The following is a 16,495-nucleotide window of genomic DNA, read 5'->3' on the forward strand; positions in this document are numbered from 1 at the left end:
ACCTGGTAGTGCTTTGGTGAAAATGTCCGCTATTTGGGATTTTGTCCCCAAGTGCTGAATTGAGATGATATTTTTAGTTACCAGATCCCTTACAACATGGCAAGCAATATCAATTTGTTTAGTTCGAGCCTGAAAAGCGTCATTTCTAGCTAAGAAAATTGCTCCTTGGTTGTCGCAGTGCAGTCTGATGCATAGACTATCAAGTGACAACAGCTGCTTGTACATGTTTCTTAAATATACTGCCTCATTTGAAGCAAAAGACAGGGATAAATATTCGGACTCACATGATGACTGGGCGACAGTACTTTGCTTCTTCGATCTCCATGAGATCGCTCCACCTCCTAAAGTGAAAAGATAACCTGAATAGGATTTCCGATCCACAATGTCGCTGCCCCAGTCGGCATCACAATACCCAACAATCTTTGTGCTTCCCCTGCAGTAGGTCACTCCTTTCCGTTTAGTGCCTCTCAGATATCTCAAAACTCTAACAGCACTATCCCAGTGCTCTATATCAAAACTATTGTTGAACTGGCTGAGATAATTCACAGATTGAGTAATATCTGGTCTCGTCCAAGTGCTAAGATACATCAATAACCTAATCAAGTTCTGATAGGGCACATTTGGCTTATCTCCTTCATTTCTAGTCAAACGTAGATCAGATGCCATTGGAGTATTGAAAGCACACAACTTCTCCACACCAAACTTTTCTACAAGTTTGTCCACATATTGCTCTTGACACAGTTTAACAGTACCATTAGTTTTGTCTCGTTTGAGACTCACACCTAAGAAATAGCTCAGATCTCCTAGATCTCTAACTTCAAACTCTCTTGACAGTTTTTTTCTTGAAATCATTCTGCTCTGACTTATCATTAGAAAATACAAATATGTCATCCACATGTATACACACATAATTATACACACCCTTCTTATTACTATTTTTCAAATACACACATGGGTCTCCGCCTGACCTCACATAAGGGACATTCCATGTGAAGTCAACCAGGCCTTAGCCACCATGGGCTCCGATCCGGTTCTCGTTTTCAGGGTTTGTTACCCCTATGGTCCCATGAAATAATCGGTACTTGGTTTGGGGTCCGGCCCCCCAGGGGCTGGGCTACGGCCAATTTACTTTTTTGCTAAATATTGGAACAATGCAACTTTGGAGGGCAATATCTCAGCAACCATTGGTTGTAGGTCAAATCCGAGACCAGATTTGGAAAGAGGATGAAAAACTGAATCTTTTTTGTCTTTGAAGTTTTTATGTCCAAAAACTTTTTATAACTTTAAAACTTTTTATAACTTTAAAACTTTAGTGAAGTTTTAAAATTAGCGCCATTTCCTAGATCCTCAACCGATTTTGACCAATCTGGGCTTAAAAGATAGCCTAAACCCTTCCCTAAACGAAAATGTTAACCAAAAAATGTGTTCGGCTTCGTTCCCGAGAACGAGCCATTTTCGTGAACCCCTGCAACCACGTATTTCACCAAATTGTAGTGACGGCTGCTCTCGATACCACACTGGACTCTCTCTTAGGTGTTTTCGGCTCAAAGCAAGTTTCCGGGTTGCTTTTCTGAGGTCAGGGGACCCAAGCGCCTGTCAGGTAGGCCAACAACCAGCAGAACTGCAACGCACTAGTGACGACAGGGTAGCTACAATTAAAGGAGATACTTTTGTTTATGCTTTCCCGCAGACTTGACAGCACGCTTTAACGGCATTTTGGCATTAATCTGAAGGCATACGAAGAAGATACTTTTCTTTGGCCAGCTAAATAAAAGTATCTTCTTTAAGATTACTAACCTCTATCTTCAATGTCATTGACTATGGTATGCCTTCAGATTAATTCTTAAATGCCGTTGAAGCGTGCTCTCAAATCTGCTGGGACTGACAAAGAAAACTCAAACATGTATTTTTACCCAATTGCTGACTGAAACGCCTCAAACATCCCTTACCCTGGCGTGCAACAATAACAACAACCACCCCCACGTGTAGATATCACGGCGAGGTGGCGGGGTGTAGTACTGGTCCGATCGCCCAGAGCGCGCTGCATGTCCCATTCTTCAGGAGCAAGGTATACTGCAAGATCAGATGTGTGCTTAGTACACAGCTGTGGGAGTATACTTGTAAGCACACAGCTATAGGAGTATGTTTGGATAAGCATACATCTATAGAAGTGTGCTTGACAAGCATCCATCTATAGATGTGTACTTGGGCAAGCATGCATCTATAGCTGTGTACTTGGAGAAGCATGCATTCATATCACCCATTTAAAAGCACACAGCCATAGATGCATGCTTGCCCAAGTACACAGCTATAGGTGCATGCTTGCCCCATTACACATCTATAGATGCATACTTGCCCGAGTACACTTCTATAGATGTATGCTTGACAAGCACACTCCTATAGATGTATGCTTCCAAGCATACTCTCACGGCTGTGTACTAAGCACACATTTGATTTTGTAGCGTACGCGACCCAGTCGTCACTAGTGCGTTGCAGGTCTGCTGGTTGTTGGCCTACCTGACAGGCGCTGGGGTCCCTTGACCTTAGAAAAGCAACCCGGAAACTTGCTTTGAGCCGAAAACACCTAAGAGAGAGAGTCCAGTGTGGTATCGAGAGCGGCCGTCACTACAATTTGGTGAAATACGTGGTTGCAGGGGTTCACGAAAATGGCTCGTTCTCGGGAACGACGCCGAACACATTTTTTGGTTAACATTTTCGTTTAGGGAAGGGTTTAGGCTATCTTTTAAGCCCAGATTGGTCAAAATCGGTTGAGGATCTAGGAAATGGCGCTAATTTTAAAACTTCACTAAAGTTTTAAAGTTATAAAAAGTTTTTGGACATAAAAACTTCAAAGACAAAGAAGATTCAGTTTTTCATCCTCTTTCCAAATCTGGTCTCGGATTTGATCTACGACCAATGGTTGCTGAGATATTGCCCTCCAAAGTTGCATTGTTCCAATATTTAGCAAAAAAGTAAATTGGCCATAGCCCAGCCCCTGGGGGGCCGGACCCCAAACCAAGTACCGATTATTTCATGGGACCATAGGGGTAACAAACCCTGAAAACGAGAACCGGATCGGAGCCCATGGTGGCTAAGGCCTGGTTGACTTCACATGGAATGTCCCCTAACCACAGTTAGACATAAAAGCATGCAGTCTATGATTCCAGGCCCTGGAAGCCTGCTTCAGACCATAGATTGCCTTATTAAGCTTACAAACTAAATCAAATCCTTCCTCAAAACCTTCCGGCTGTTCCATGAAAACTTCTTCTTCCAAGTCTCCATTCAGGAAAGCTGTACATATATCAATGTGGTTCATATCTAAACCTAGGGCATTGCTGAGTGCAATCACCAGTCTCAAATTCTCTGTTCTAACAACTGGAGAAAACACCTCATTGTAGTCTGATCCAGGTTTCTGGGAGTATCCTTTAGCAACAAGTCTAGATTTAAACCTGGCAATACTCCCATCTGACAATCTCTTAATTTTATGAACCCACTTAGTCTTAACTACATTTTTGCCTTTGGGCCTAGGTACTAACTCAAAAACATTATGCTTACGAAGTGAATCATATTCCAGTTCCATGGCTTCTTTCCATTGTTTCCAATTTCCACCTGACAGGGCTTCCTGTCGAGTCTCCGGCTCATCGCTGTCCTTGGATTTTGCTACAAAAGCTGTCATGAAATCATTGCCAAAGTCTTTTTTCTTCGGATTTCTCCTTAACCTACTCCCTATACCCTCGTCGCCATCACCCCCTGTCTCCTCGTCTTCTGAATCCTGGTCTTCAGACTCATCCGTCGTGTCCCTCTCCTCATTCTCGCTGGAAGTCCTGGAGTCAGAACCACTGTTCTCCGACTCGGACACGATTCGACGCCTATTTGTCTGAATCCTAACTTGTACCAAACAGGATCCTCTGGATTCACTTCTGGGTTTTCTCCATCAGTGTTTGGTGGCTGGCGACAGGGAAACACTTTTTCGTTAAATATCACACTAATCTCTACTCTCTGACTTGCTTTTGGCCTCGCAGGGTCCCCCCCAAAATATCCTTTTTTTTGACAATCGTACCCTACAAAAAAAACCGTTCACTTCTATCCTTTAATTTTTACTTTCTTCTTTCTAACATGAACGTATGCCAAACACCCAACACTTTAAAATTTTTCCACATTGGGTTTGCAGCCAGTCCATGCCTCATGTGGAACCATGTCCTTGACCGCAGTTGTGGGTGATACTTTTTTTAAATAAAGCCGTCTTCAGAGCTTCCCCCAAAATTTTTTGGCACCCCTGCCTCCTTAAACATACATCTAGTTTTTCCAGCAGCGTTCTTTTGGTCCTCTCAGCTACTCCTTTCTGTTCCGGGCTATACACCACAGACAGTTGGCGAGCAATGCCATTTTCTTTGAGATATTAAATGAACTTTTTTGAGAGGTATTCCCATTATCTGATCGCAAAGTTTTCATTGATTTATTTAAATGGTTTTCTACTAGAGCCTTGTACTGTTTGAATTTTTCAAAAATCTCGTCCTTAGTCTTTAGAAGGGCAACTACAGTAAATCGGCTTTTGTCATCAATAAATGTGGCAAAATACCTATACCCTTCCCATGACGGTCCATCTGTGACTTCGCAGATGTCCGAGTGAATTAGATCTAACACTCCTGCTGCTTTAGTTGCACCATTTCTGGGGAACGATGCCCTAGTGTGCTTTGACCTGATGCACACATCACAGGGACTTTCCGTCGCCTCTGGTGCATCAAAACCGAAAACAAGACTCTGCATTTTTTAATATTACCTTCCCTAGTGTGCCAGTCTTTGTGCACAACTCATATTTAGAGTCTGAGCGGATAGAGCCTTGGTGGGGGTAAATCCAAAGACACTTTGTACGTGCCATTTGAATGCAGTCCTGTAAGAAAGGAGTCCCTTAAATTTTTATCTGTTCTGGCTTGAAAACCCCACATTCTTTACCATTGAATAGAGTTACTAAACCTGACGCACATATTTTCCCCACAGACAGCAAGTTTGCACTCAACTTAGGAACATATGTAGCCCTCACACCTGACAGACCATTGGGGCCTTTAACCTCAATGCTGCCCTCACCTTGTGTGTGCAGACGTTGGTCTCCAGCACACTCAATCACACTGGGTGGTGTCTCTTTATAGTCTAACAACAAGTCTTTCCTATAGGAATATGATTACAGGCTCCAGAGTCTATGTACCAGCCCATCTCTGAGCCTTTGCTTGACCGCATAGCTGCAAACAGTGCCCTTTGGGGCTGGGACCGGCATTACCTGTCTGCTATTGTTGCCGTGATTATTACCACCGTTGTTGTTAACCTTTCCCTCGGGTTTTCTTTTTCTTCTTCAGCACGAGACAGTCTTCGATCACGTGGTTAGTTCGCTTGCAGAATTTGCAGAAGAGGGATGTTTCTTGTGCTGCTGTTGCCGCCATTCGTCGTTGCTGTCTTTTTTGGGCCCCCCTTGGCTTGTTGTTTTTGGTTGTGCTGCCATCTGGACGGCGCGCCCCCGGGAAACCCTCCACGTTGGTGATGATTCCCGCCTCCGCCGCCGCTCGCCCGCAGCGCTGATGTCGCTGCCATGGCTTCCGCCGCTTCGCTGTGGGCCTCTCTAAGTAGCTCGGTAGCTACAAAGTCTATCGTCAGATCCTCTTCTTTCTTCACGCTTCTCTCTATGAGTTGTCTCAACCACCGATAGTCTGGCCGCATACCCTTAAGGAGACCGTACGCACCGTTCTCCTCGGCATAGGGCTTGCCGGTAGCTCGAATTTCTTCTAGCACTTCCTTGTAGGCAGTCACGTACTCACTCAATGATCCAAAATTCTCGTCGAGGGGGCAAAAACTCGGGATTTGCGTGTACACATGATTCGGAAAACGCAATGATTTCATGGCTGATTCGCCTTATTTCGCGACGCACCAGGGTGATGTTGAGCGGGATTGTGTGTGATTGGGTTCGGAAAGAAATGATTTCGGACTGATTTTGCCTGGTTTCGTGTGATTCTGCCTGATTTCGGTCGAATTTAGTGATTTTGGTTGATTTCGGGTTGCTTGATTTCGCGTGATTCTCAATGATTCGCATGTGATTTCGGGGGCCGTGTACACATGATTGCGCGAGTTTTTGCCCCCTCGATTCTCGTGCTTGATGGTTGAGATCTTATCCAACAATGCTAGTCTGCGGTAGGGACCAGTATCTTCAAACACATTGCACAAGTTGGTCCATATGTCCTTGGAGTTTGTCGCAGTTTTTGCATGGATCAACAAACTGGGTTCCAGAGAGAAACTCAAAATTCTTCGCACCGTCTTGTCGTTGTCCTCTTCTTCAGCGAGCGGTGCATTCGTGAGATAGTGGTCCAGCGTCTTACCGTCTTGCTTTAAGCCGCCAAGATGCAACTCCATCAAGTACTTCCAATCAGACCAATTTTCTCTCCCCTTCAGCTTTGAAAAGGGTGGAGTATTGCTGGAAGTATGTTGCACTACTACAGTTGGTGCTTGAGGTTCTTCATCGTCGCCGGCCATCTTCTTGCTTCTTTATCTTGAAGCTTGAGGGTCTTGAAGCTGTGCTCTCCACGAGGTAGGATAACCTCACTTGAGTGGTACAAGTGATTTTGAGCGATAAAAGATATTTTAGTCACTCGATCACAAAAATACAATTTCCACACCACTACAGGGACACAGTTAAACGAGTCCTGGGCCCATAACCTGTTAGATTGTTCAGAATTTATGAGTAGTGGGTAGATACACTCGGGAGCTCTTCAATAACGATGTAAACGATGTAATGGTCAATACGGAAGTGAGTTTATTTCAGTGGTTTCCGGGATAGAGGATACAAGTATGAGAAATCTATTGCGTGATGAGAAATTGAGAAGACAGACTTACAGCTAACAGCTAACAACTAAGAACCTTACTCTACTACCTTACGGACTAAAGAATTGATAGGCTAAATCACAAATTTAACATTTGAGGTGCAAAAACTGTTCGTTAGTGTATAGAATGGTCCTTTCTGAGTTCAAAAACGTCGGTCCCATCCCTCTGAGACTACACTCTAAATGTCTTACGAAGAAATTTCCCATAATACGAAGGAAATGGCGCAAGCATAATACGAAGGTGGTTTTTCTTCGTATTACGAAAGTTTTTCTTTGTATCTTACAATGAAAAAGCTAAAAAGATTCGTATCACGAAGGAATATTGCTTTGTATTATGCTTGCGCCGAATTCACTGTAACATACGAATAACATAGGTCAAATTTCACTGTAAGACATTTAGAGTGTAAAACGGCGAAATCCGACTTACGTGCGACTTTTTCCAGTTTCGCCCCACTGTGCGGCTCCCCTCAATGCCCCCATTGCACTCGTGTAAATTAAGTTAGAATGTCAGAAACATGTCTGACATCCTGATCAAAATTCGCACACCTCTGAAAGCAGAAATTCTGAAAACTTACCCTAATTGATGGTTTGAGATGTACAGATCGTCAGCTTTCAGAGGTGCGCGAATTTTGATCAGGTTTTCAGACAGGTTTCTGACAAGAGTGTAGCGTTTGGAATCTGCACTCTAAAAAGCCTACGAAGCAATTGCTCCGTAACTACAAAGAAAATGAAGGCATTGTAGAGTTGCTTTAAAGTATGAAGAAATGCTTCGTATTACGAAGAATACGAAGCAATTTTTCGTAGGTTTTTCAATGCCTTCATTTTCTTCGTATTGCGAGGCGATTCTTCGTAGAGTTTTGACTCTGTGCACAGTAAACTTCTTACGGATACATCCTATCTGTATTACGGACATTTTTGTGCAATTGCAATTACGGATAGATTTTGCTTGTAATACGGATGAAATCATCCGTATTACAAAGAGTTTTTCGTCCGTAACATACAGACGAAAAATACCGTATGGTACGGACTTAAAACTCTTTGTAATACGGATGATTTCATCCGTATTACAAGCAAAATCTATCCGTAATTGCAATTGCACAAAAATGTCCGTAATACAGATAGGACGTATCCGTAAGAAGTTTAGTGTGTGTGTTCCTTTGCAAATTTATTGGACGAGCCATAAGGCCAGAACAGAACACAAACATATCGTGGCATCATTGCGTCTACCAAAAAAGCGTCTACCAATAAAATAATAATGTTTTTATGGAAGAGCTGTTTTGAAAAATGTGTCTACCGCTAATCACAAAAAAATTAAATAAAAATATTAAAGAGAAGAATTGAATTAAAAATTGAATTAAAAAAGTACGGTGAAGTCTGGAGTAATCAGTACAGGAATTACCGTGATCTTTTCTCGCAGTGCCCTGGGCTGCAGGCCAGCCCTTCGATGCACCGGAGGGCTGCTTGTGCTTTCAGTGGCTCGCGGTGCGTTGATGAGACCAGGAGTCCAGGTGAGTTCCACACCGATATGACATGACGTGCATTTGAATTCGCGCGCCACGCGGCATACCACTTCCGCCACACAGTAAAAACTCTACGAAGAATCGCTTCGTAATACGAAGAAAATGAAGGCTTCGTAAAATCTACGAAGAAATGCTTCGTATTATGAAGCAACATCCTTCGCAATACGAAGCACTTCTTCATAATACGAAGCAATTCTACAATGCCTTCAGTTTCTTTGTAGTTATGAAGCAAATGCTTCGTAGGCTTTTAAGAGTGCACACTCGTTCTACACACTAAACTTCTTACGGATACATCCTATCTGTATTACGGACATTTTTGTGCAATCGCAATTACGGATAGATTTTGCTTGTAATACGGATGATTTTATCCGTAATACAAAGGTTTTCGTGTCCATAACATACAGACGAAAATATCCGTATGGTACGGACGTAAAACTCGTTGTAATACGGATGATTTCATGATTTCATCCGTATTACAAGCAAAATCTATCCGTAATTGCAATTGCACAAAAATGTCCGTAATACAGATAGGATGTATCCGTAAGAAGTTTAGTGTGTACCCCTGCGTGGCAGCCAAGGTAAACCGCATTATCCGATGTGCTAACTGCTTTTAGCGATCTGTACTATGTACCTCACGTGGTGCTGAACATAAGGCGTTTAATCCTCGTCGGGTCTGCATGCGGCATGCACCTTCGATGCACCCGCAGCGCTGGTGCATCCATGGCCATTGCTGCTGCAGCGGGCCCGAGAGGGAAGCCTGGGGAAGGTTTTACCGCTACTCCTTAGGGACGGTCTGTAAACCGCGGACTGTGAAATGCCACCGCTCTGCAGTCCGGGGTTCGAATCCCCTCTAAAGAGAAACCAGTATCTTACCTTTCCCGCTTGCAATCCCGCTGAGGTTTTGCACCGTTGCGTCTTTCCCTTCGCACTGCTCGGACACACTCGAGGCTCTACCGCGATGCTTTCAGAACCCTTCACTGTTTCAGGGGACGGCGCACACATACTGCCAGCTAGCTGCCATCAGTTCGCAGGCGAGGGGTGGCCGGTTGCCGGAAGGGAGCCCCGGCCCAGAAAGCGGGCCTCGGAATTCGTACCAGACACAGTCTTGGTCTTCCCCGGACAGCCGAGAATGCCCTTCTTTTACTACGTTTACACGGGGGAGCTAGCCTCGGTCAACTCGAGGGGTGGGGGAGTGGAGGGGAGACACCACTCAGACAGGGCTAGCAGACGTCGTGTTCACGCGGTGCCGGTGGAGCGTTGTTGGGGTGACTTTCTAACCTCAAGATAGCCTAAACAATTTCGAATTTAAGTCGAAATCAGGTCGAAATTTGCTTTACGCAATAGACAATGGATATTTTTATTCAGAAACAATCAGTTACAAGTGGTAAAAATCAAATCAATAAAAATTACATAAAATAGAATAAGTAAATTAATGATTTCATACAACAGAAAACTGCTTCCCAAGTTTTTTCCAACGATTTCACAGGTGTATTCATAATAATAGAAAATAGATGGGCTTACAACACCTCAAAAACACTGCGCACACCTAACCTCACTTGACCGTGTGGTGTTTACACGTTGGAGTTAGCCTCGGTCAACGAATTAGCCAGGGTAGCTCGAGGGGTCTAACTCGTTGACCCACCTACGTGTTCATGCGCGTGAGTTGACCCCGGCTAGCTCGAGACCTACCCCCTCCACTCCCCCACCCCTCGAGTTGACCGAGGCTAGCTCTCCCGTGTAAACGTAGTATTTCCGCAACGCCATCCCGAGACAAGAGGCTAGTTCCACAACTGCGAGGTAGGTGTTCTAATTCGCTAAGAAACCTCTTCCCCACGCCCCTCGCCTTCTATCGCGCGCGGAAGCGCCCGAGAGGTAGGCAACCATTCCGACTCGGCACCTCCCCTCATCCCCTCCCCTGCCTTGCCCCAATAGAGCATGGGCAGTGGGCTTTTTGGAAGTCACTAGCGGTGATGGGACCCAGAACGTTCTCTACTCACTGGGGATCAATCTCGCGGGAAGCTTGAATTTCGACGTCTTTCCTACGATATATCTACGATTTAAGCGGAGGTTATCACTCGCCCACGAATTTATTGGCATTCGTGCCTTACAGGAACATGGATTCATTGAAAATTTTAGGACTTCATCACGTGAAACAAATAAAAGCTATGCAGTTGGAGGTTATGGACGGTTGTGTACTGCTTGTTGCCTACCCAGCAGGCGCTATCGCTGGGGGTCCTACTTTCATTAAGGCCAAAGTTTGATGAAGCAATCTTAACACTCTCCAGCAACTTCTATGCGTGCTTCGATGCCTACCAATGCCCTCTAGGCATCTTTGCAACATTTATCTTCTTTCAGCAGTAAACACCATGCCTTACAAAAAGGGGAGCATTTGAATGTTCCCGCTCAATGATCCCCAGTGAAACCTTCACTTGTCTCGATGTGCCCATGCCCTATCCCCACTCCTATCCCTTGACCATTCGTCCTTCTGCTTTCTTTCTGCTGGACCAAAACACCGCACCACCTTTTAATTTGTGGTTTCGTCCAAGTTGATGTTGCACACGAGTCCACATAGTCCACCTTCCAAGCGTCGTTCCCTTCAAGTAGTGCGTTTCGGTTTGTCACGAAAATCGCCCTTTGCCGTGATGCGCGTGTCCTTGAAGCCCGGTGCTGAAGGCGCACCTAACCTAATCTTCTCGCTGCCTTTTTCAGATTGCCAATTGCTCCAGCTTTAACCGCTTTTCTCGTTGCAGGGCCATGAATTCGGTCTCGATGGTCTGCAGCAAGAAGCCTGTCGATCTGTTGCTGCCCCAGCGTCCCGCCCCCAGCGGATCCTGACCTCACAGTCACTGAAGGAGTTTTCAACGTAGAATCCTAAGCACTGGCCTGGACTGCAGTTTGGTTGATACTTCAAGGTATAGTGTAGCTAATTCTTCGCCATGTTGGGTAGATTTGTGTTCTGCTAGTTCATTGGCACCATCATCACTCTATCATTGTCGAATTGTTGCGGCCAATGAACGGAATTGGCTGTGCACCAGTGGCTTGCCAATCATGAATGAAATCAGAGTATTGTCTGTCTTTTTATGTTAGATTCATTGCCCCGAAGTTAGGTGGGAGTGGTCTCAGTATATCTGAATCCCTTTCTTACAGACACTGCAGAGTCCTATGAACATCCAATTATTGTGTCTGTTTCACCTTCTGTTGGGTCAAGGACATTTATTGTTGTCTTTGTGCCCTGAGCTTAAATTTGTAAACTAACGGATCTGGCCTTTGTTTCTCTTCAGGTTTTTCCGAGGTGCAAATAACAACCAAGAAGGATTTTATTTCACTCCCCACAGCAACGAATCTTTTTAGCAGTATGTCACCAGAAGGTTTGTATCGTCCTCTTCATCATTAAGGGGAGGTTCTGGTGAAAATCTTGCTATTTTCCAAATTGATCCCACTGTCACAATTTGTTCGGAATATAAAATCTTTCTTCGAGGACACTAAAATTCGACTTTTGAAGGTACAGGCCAGGCTCTGAACCAAGTCGAAGAGTCTTTTTGAGCCTGTTTTGGCTGTATCTTAAAAAATCTTCTTGCGCATACTATTTTGTCGTAAAAGCTTGACCTTGACATTTTTCACTTCTTTGATTCATTTTCAAAAGATTCGGGCATGCATAGCTAAAAAGTTCCATTATGTTATTAATTGTAAGCTTTTTAAGCTGAAAAGTCCCTAAAATTTGTCTATTTTGTACATTTTTGGTCAATTATAGTGAAATGCTTGGTTTGAAAGCTTGTGAATAAAACTGTAATTAACATTTTGAGTTGAGCATGCCGGCATCTTTTAAAAATGAATCGAAGAAGTGAAAAATGTCAAGGCCAACCTTTTACAACAACATAGTATGTGCAAGAAGATTTTTAAAGTTATAGCCTAAATAAGAGAAAAAGGCTCTGCGACTGGGTTCAAAGCATAAATGTGCCTCCCCAATGAAAACTTTTAATAATTACTAGGTAAGACATAAAATTTTTAACAAATTTTCACAGTGGGACCTATTTAGGAGAAAATAGCATTTTCATCAGAACCTCCCCTTAAATATTATGAATGGATTTAGATTTTGCGAGGAATATAAACATACTCTCATTTGTTGCTTCAGGTTGCCTTTCAAGACCGTGGAACTCCACTCCTTGATGGAAAGATCAAGACTGTTTCATCTGTAAGTTCCAAAAAATATTCTATTCAGTAAACATTGTATAAGAGTGTTATTTATTAGTGTAGACGATATTTCACTAAGTCATGATTCATCTTTTGCAGTCTTGTGGAGATCTGCTTCTCCAGACTGACTGATTTTCTCATTATGAGCCTGCTTTACCTGTGCTTTTCTGTAGCACATGATGTTCATATTTGCTGTCACCGTTGAGAAAGATTCCGTTTCTTTTGAATGGAGAGAGAAGGGAGGAGGGAGGGTGCTTCTCAAAGAAAACAAACATTTTGGTAAGTAAATCAACTCAATTTTCCCTGTGCAGTTTGTGTCTTACATATTCTTATATTTAATTTTATCCCTTTTTGCAGTTGGGGTTTCAACTTGTTTCAAACCATCAAGCTGCTCTACTCCTGTGGGTGGCGCATCTAGGCCTGGGCGATTATTGGTTGTAATCGTAATCGGCCGATGAATAAAATAATCGCGATTGGTGTCGATTAGCAGTTCGGTAATCGGTAATCGAAAACGTACACGATTAATCGAAAATCAACGATTAATCGGGGGAAACCGATTATTTGGAAATTGACAAACAAAGGTTAATACTCGTACTATTTTGAAAATAGCATGTAATAAGAGGATAGGAAAACCATTGGCGCAACCTCGAGTGTCTGAGACAGCTTTTTCGTGCGTTAACTGAAAACTTTGCAAGACTTTTCCGCTCAGAATTTGAACAGGTGATGCATAGAATATCCGATAAGGGAAGTTGCCAAAATTGTGGGTCCTTTTGGCTCCTAAAAAAGTAAAAAAAATATCTCGTTCTAAATTTTTTTTTAGCATTTTTCCTGTATTCTAGGGGTCATTCTAAACGCATTTCCGAAGGAGGCCAGTATTTTCTCGCACTTTGATTTTTCCCCTATACTTTACATGGGGGAATGGCACGGAAGTTACCGAAAATGTGCATGGCACGGAAGTTACATCATCAAACAAACCGTGAAAACGGACCAACCGGTTCACCAAATCGAACAGGTGTCTCGCCTAAAGTTTAAAAGACGTAAAAGCGCAAAATGGCCAGGTGGACCGAAATCGATAGGCCGAGTAGCAAGCTCGCAATTGATGACACGGAAGGTTACACATAAACCTGACACATGCCGGATTTTTACCTTTGGTGGTCAAGCTAGCCGGAATGGAGCCCTCCAGCGAAAATCCGCCTACCGCGCTGGAAAGAGGAAACCGTGCTGCTGATTCTGGACGTTGAGCCGAACTTTTCCCGCTACAGGTTCGGCGCTGAGGCGCGAAACTAAAGTTGACGATGTTGGAAAACCAGTACACGGTGGACATTTTTTCATCCAATAAAGCAGGAGGTGAGAGTCACTGGAATAAATTGCTATCCCAGAATGTCATAAAGGGTTGCCAACAGAACAAAAGGCTGTTCGCGGATTTGCTCTCCGACAAATAGTTCAGGAGATTTTCGCCTTGAAACACGGACTTTTTGGACAATGGACAGCACGGAAGTTACATTTTGCCCAGTTTTAGCCTGTTTTGACAGGGAAATGCTTGAACTGCATGCTCGGTTAGTGTGTGGGATAGTAGGGGAGATGAAGTTGAGTCATAGGAATCAAACCGCAGGTCGATACGTCGAAAAATAAGGAAACTGTGGCCCAAAGACACAAAAGGACCCACAATTTTGGCAACCTCCCATAATGAGACGATTAATCGATAATCGATCATCGTTAAATAATCGGTCAATCCTTCGATTACCGAACCACTAATCGGGGGTTTGAAATAATCGGACGATTAACAAAATAATCGCGATTATTTTCGATTATTCGATTAATCGCCCAGGCCTAGGCGCATCTCTTGTGTTGCAATGCTGAAAATGAATCACTGTGTTAAGAAGACAGACAACTAAGTCACGTCTTATCAAGAAAAACAACAGTCTTTCTGCTCTTTTGTCTCTTCTTTCTTTGGGGTTTGTTTGAATATTAATCTATTTAGATTGATAGTCCATACCTTAAATTTTAAATTACACGTACTGTGCTGATTACAAGGTCAATGGCAGATACTTGCTGGAGGGTTGCTTTGTGTATTTTTCATCATACAAAATCTTACATTTTAAAATGCCTGGGGAGTAGCACTATATTTTACGTGCTCTTTGAAAATCTCCATCAAATCTTAATGCCTTTCTAGTGAGTCTTTGTTTAATAAAGTCTCTGAGGAGTGACAGGAGATTAAATGTGTCCACTCCCTTTTGAAGCAAGCTAAGAATGTTCATTTCAGTTTGTTTTTACTATTTACATATTTATCCAAATCTAGATTTTGTATTCGATATGATTGTTAAATCTTGCCTTTTTTCATTTGTCAGTTAAATGCTAGAGAAACCTTCATTATATTTTATGCATATTTATTTGTTGTTGGTATTTGTTGCTTTTGTATGAACCACATTCCTCATTTGTGGTCTGTACTGGTGTGAACTTAACTGTTTAGTGCTAATAATGACAATGAAATTGACTGTGTACATTTTAACTTATTTTGTTGCTCTTGGGAGTGTGTGGTCTTTATGCACGAGTAGTGAAGAAATTAAAATGTTAAGCAACTAGTAGGGTGGAATGAGAGCAATTTCTTCAACCGTAGTGACTCATTTTCTACTTTCTCGTTGCCTGAGTACTGTGGCATTGTATGTATTGCATTGCTCCCAGTCTCATGAAAGCTTATCTTTGTTTTTATTATTCCCTTTCACATTGTATCTCCTTGTTGTGGTTTTGGTTGTTGTGTTGATAGAGTACTTACAGTCTCGGCATAAATAATCTAATTTCTGATTTTCACTTCTGTTGTTGGGAGCATTTATTCCCTAGTTCACATTTGTTTATCCTGCCCATATTGAAAGCATCTAAGTTTCATAATTTGCTTGAGCTTATTAGAGGAGGCAACGGATAAGTGCTCTATTATTAAATTGAGATTTACATAGTGTGGGAACTAGGATTTAGAGGACGTCATATACCAAGATGTTCAATAAAAAAAATCTCAATAACAATTACCAATATGTGAATGGTTCTCTTTATTAAGGGTTCAAAAACCAGGTAAAAAACTCAAGCGCATTTGAATGAACAAAGGTATTGGCTAACTTGCGCAAATACGATAAAATAAGACAGAGTTATGTAATTTCTTGGCATTGGTATTTTGTGCCAACATTAGCTTCTTATGTTTTCCCCATGTGAATTTGCCCTCTTGGGTCTCACAACTAATTGAAGAAATAACAATCTACATTACTCATCTCATAATATGAAATGAGTTTGTTAAATGATCATATATTTATATAATGAGAGGAAACAAAGAGTAGTATCAATATACAGATTTAAATAGACACTTTCCTGTATATAACAAACACTGCATGTTGTATTGTTTCTCAAGAAACCCCCCTTCGTGCTATGTAGAACTTGTGGTGATTCAAATTTATCCTGAAGGCCCAGTCCTGGTGTTTGAATGTGGAAATGTTTATTTAAAGTCCAACCTCAAACTTCAAAGGTTTGACTGCGCTCAAAGGTCCACTTAGAAGAGATGAAGGATGCAAATATAAGGAAATAAACTAAGTACTGATTGCTTTTAAGTGCAGTTTCAAGTTTCGTAGTTATGCGGCTAATATGCAATTACTTTTAAAGGTACTTTAAGAAACTTCGATCTTTACCAGCAATGACATAAGGGCTTAAAAAACGGCTAAATTAATTTTCATTTTGCTAAGTTCGTAGAGTTGTGAGTAGGGAAGGCAGGGAGTAAATCACGACACCACAGCTCGATGCAGAATGATCCCAGAGCTGCTTGGAGGGGAAGTTGAGAGGAGGGGGGAGAGAGAGCCGAGCCTTATGAGAATTTTAAGGTGAAGCGGAAAAGAAGCATAGAAGAGAAGGCTATGAAACGGTTCTCACACCCCTTCCCCCAAA

At 42.6% G+C, this 16,495-nt stretch overlaps 1 long non-coding RNA gene across 3 annotated transcripts; it reads left to right on the plus strand.

Annotated features, from left to right (window-relative positions):
• Window positions 1–10,130: 10,130 nt before the first annotated feature.
• On the plus strand, window positions 10,131–12,978 carry LOC117646369. 3 transcript variants are annotated; one of them, XR_004587777.1, is made up of 6 exons: window positions 10,131–10,180; window positions 11,134–11,295; window positions 11,665–11,751; window positions 12,516–12,575; window positions 12,674–12,853; window positions 12,932–12,978. It is a non-coding gene; the product is annotated as an uncharacterized LOC117646369 (long non-coding RNA). The 3 variants fall into 3 exon arrangements; XR_004587778.1 differs by lacking the exon at window positions 10,131–10,180 and adding an exon at window positions 10,838–10,986; XR_004587779.1 differs by lacking the exon at window positions 10,131–10,180 and adding an exon at window positions 10,846–10,996.
• The last annotated feature ends 3,517 nt before the right edge of the window (window positions 12,979–16,495 follow it).

This window comes from Thrips palmi, unplaced genomic scaffold (assembly GCF_012932325.1).
Source record: "Thrips palmi isolate BJ-2018 unplaced genomic scaffold, TpBJ-2018v1 HiC_scaffold_19, whole genome shotgun sequence".
Classification (NCBI taxonomy): Eukaryota; Metazoa; Arthropoda; class Insecta; order Thysanoptera; family Thripidae; genus Thrips; species Thrips palmi.